Source organism: Tachyglossus aculeatus, chromosome X4 (assembly GCF_015852505.1).
Source record: "Tachyglossus aculeatus isolate mTacAcu1 chromosome X4, mTacAcu1.pri, whole genome shotgun sequence".
Taxonomy (NCBI): domain Eukaryota; kingdom Metazoa; phylum Chordata; class Mammalia; order Monotremata; family Tachyglossidae; genus Tachyglossus; species Tachyglossus aculeatus.
The window spans coordinates 5,847,686-5,851,318 of record NC_052098.1 but is presented as its reverse complement, the minus strand read 5'-3'; positions in this window follow the sequence as shown (position 1 = coordinate 5,851,318).

Here is a 3,633-nt window from a genome sequence, read left to right as displayed (position 1 = left end):
AGAGATGATCATCAGTGTAGAGATGATAGTTGAATCTGTGGGAGCGAATGAGTTCACCGAGGGAGTGAGTGTAGATAGAGAACAGAAGGGGACCAAGAACTGACCCTTGAGGAACCCCTACAGTAAGGAGATGGGAGGGGAGGAGGAGCCTGCAAAATAGACTGAGAATGAATGGCTGAAGAGATAAGAGGAGAACCAGGAGAGGACAGAGTCTGTGAAGCCAAGATTGGATAGCGTGTTAAGGAGAAGGGGGTGGTCCACAGTGTCAAGGGCAGCTGAGAGGTCGAGGAGGATTAGGATAGAGTAGGAGCCGTTGGATTTGGCAAGCAGGAGGTCATTGGTGACCTTTGAGAGGGCAGTTTCCATGGAATGTAGGGGATGGAAGCCAGATTGGAGGTGGTCGAGGAGAAAGTTGTCATTGAGAAATTCGAAGCAGCATGTGTAGACGACTCATTCAAGGAGTTTGGAAAGGAATGGTAGGAGGAAGATAGGGTGATAACTAGAAGGGGAGGTGGGGTCGAGAGGGTTTTTTTAGGATGGGGGAGACGTGGGCATGTTTGAAGGCAGAGGAGAAGGAACCAGTGGAGAGTGGTTGAAGATGGAAGTTAAGGAGGGGAGGAGGGACAGACAGAGAGATTTCATAAGATGAGAGGGAATGGGGTCAGAAGCACAGGTGGCCGGAGTAGCACTTGAGAGGAGGGGAGGAGATCTCATCTGAGGATACTGCTGGGAAGGATGGGAGAGTAGCGGAGAGGATTGAGAGCTGGGGGGTTGGAGAAGGGGGAAGAGTGACTTTGGGGAGCTCAGACCTGATGGATTTAATTTTATTAATGAAGTAGGAGGCCAGATCGTTGGGGGTGAGGGAAGGAGGAGGGGGAGGAACAGGGGGCCTGAGAAGGGAGTTAAATGTACGGAAGAGCTGATGGGGATGACGGGGTGTCAATAAGAGAGGAGAAATAGTTTTGTCTGACAGAGGAGAGGGCAGAGTTAAGGCAGGAAAGGATAAACTTGAAGTGAACGAGGTTGGCTTGGTGTTTAGACTTTTGCCAGCAGTGTTCAGCAGCTCGAGCATAAGAGCGAAGGAAGCGGACAGTGGCAGTGATCCAGGGCTGTGGGTTAGTGGTACGAGAGCGGCGAAGGGAAAGGGGAGCGAGCGAGTCGAGCTGAGTAGAGAAGGTAGAATTGAGAGCAGTAATCTGATCATCAAGATTGGGTAGAGAGGAAAGGGAGGCGAGGTGGGGTGTGAGGTGCTCAGAAAGATGGTTCACAGTCTTAATCTCCATTTTCCAGGTGAGGTAACTGAGGTACGGAGAAGTTAAGTGACATGCCCAAAGCCAGGATTAGAACCCAGGTCCTTCTGACCTCCAAGCCCTTGTTCTATCCATTAGGCCATGCTTCTTCCCTAAAGTTAAAGGTGGAAAGGACATAATAAGAGCAAACCCTCTGTGGTTCATTGCCACAGAGCTCTCCCAACTGTCCATTGCTCTACTATGCTGTTGGAGGCCTCAAGACTGTCTCTTTTGCCCTCCAATCTTGTGGGTGTCACACCCCTTTCCAGTTCACTACATACAGCAGCTGCTTGGGTCTCCTGTCACATCACACCACCAACCTAGCAGGAACCGAACAGCTCCCAGGGAAGTGGAAGCTCCAGCCATGTTAGGTCCCGTAATGGGTCAGTGAACAGGCACGTACACCTGATAATTCAGGTTTTAATTATCCAATGGACTATTGCTTTCTGAAATAAGAGTGTGCTCTCTAGGCTTTCAAAGGAAAATGATTATCTGGACATTTGCGCATCGGTAGGTTCCTGTGTTTGAATATAGGGCTGATTGACAGGCTATCAGGGGTGACAGTGCTATTCGCCTCCATTGTTGAACTGGAATGTGCCTCCCTCCCCTTCTCTCCCGCCCCCCCACCCCCAACACACACACCCTATTCCTCAGCCCAGTGCTTATCCCAATCAGGACTCTTGGGATTTCTGACTGGTCAGTAAATCTTTATTGGTCTGATTTGGAGATGGCCATCTCTGGAAGCGAGGTCAGATATTTCATATATTCATTCATTCAATTGTATTTATTGAGAGCTTACTGTGTGCAGAGCACTGTACTAAGCGCTTGGGAAGTACAAGTTGGCAACATATAGAGATAGACTCTACCCAACAGCAGGCTCACAGTCTAGAAGGGGGAGACAGACAACAAAACAAAACATATTAACAAAATAAAATAGAATAAATATGTACAAGTAAAATAAATAGAGTAATAAATATGTACAAACATATTTACAGATAGAAACAGGGAGATCAAAGCAGCATGGCTCAATGGAAAGAGCCCGGGCTTTGGAGTCAGAGGTCATGGGTTCAAATTCTGGCTCTTCCCATTGTCAGCTGTGTGACTTTGGACAAGTCACTTCACTTCTCTGTGCCTCAGTGACCTCATCTGTAAAATGGGGATTAAGACTGTGAGCCCCTTCTGGGACAACCTGATCACCTTGTAACCTCCCCAGCACTTAGAACAGTGTTTTGCACATAGTAAGTGCTTAATAAATGGCATTATTATTATTATTATTGAAGGCTTAAGCCAACCCCCATGCTCAGCTAAATGCTTCTTTCAGATGAGCTGGATCAGTTTGGCTGGGTCTGGGCACAATGGACAGAATAATAATAATGGTGGTATTTGGGAAGCACTGACTATGTGCCAAGCACTGTACTAAGCCCCAGGGGGAAAGGCAATCATAAGGTCAGACACAGTCGCTATTCTAGGTGGGGCTCAGAGTCTAACGGGGAGGGAGAACAGATATTGGATCCCCATTTTACAGATGAAGAAACGGAGGCCCAAAGAAGTGAAGTATCCTGCCCAAGGTCACACAGCAGGCAAGTGGTGGAGCAGGAATCTCAAAACCCAAGTCCTCTGAAGCCCAGGCCTGTGCTTTTCCCACTAGGCCACAAGATGGCATTCCCCTCCACTTCTGCTTTGTGTCCTTAGATGGCCACCTCCCCAATTGAGTTACTCTTATATCCCAACTAGACTCCCTGATTCTAGCCTCTTCAGACTTCACTCCACCTTCCGGATCATTTTTATAGTACACCATTCTACATACCATCTCCCCACTCCACCAAACCCTACAATGGCTGCCCATCCCTCTTCATCTCAGTTGTCAATCATTGGTATTTATTGAGCATTTACTTTGTGCAGAGCACTGTACTAAACCCTTGAGAGAGTACAATAGAATGGAATTGGTGGACGTATTCTCCTCTCACAATGACCTTACATTCTAGAGCCACAAGCAAACACTCCTGAGCTCCCTCCCCACTAATTATCATCATTCCTCTCTTACCACAACCCAGCCATCATTCTTTGTTGCCATCAATCAATCAATCGTATTTATTGAGCGCTTACTGTGTGCAGAGCACTGTACTAAGTGCTTGGGAAGTACAAATTGGCAACATATAGAGACAGTCCCTACCAAACAGTGGGCTCATAGTCTAGAAGGGGGAGACAGAGAACAAAACCAAACATATTAATAAAATAAATAGAATACATATGTACAAGTAAAATAAATAGAGTAATAAATACGTACAAACATATATACAGGTGCTGTGGGGAAGGAAAGGAGGTAAGGCGGTGGGCTGGAGAG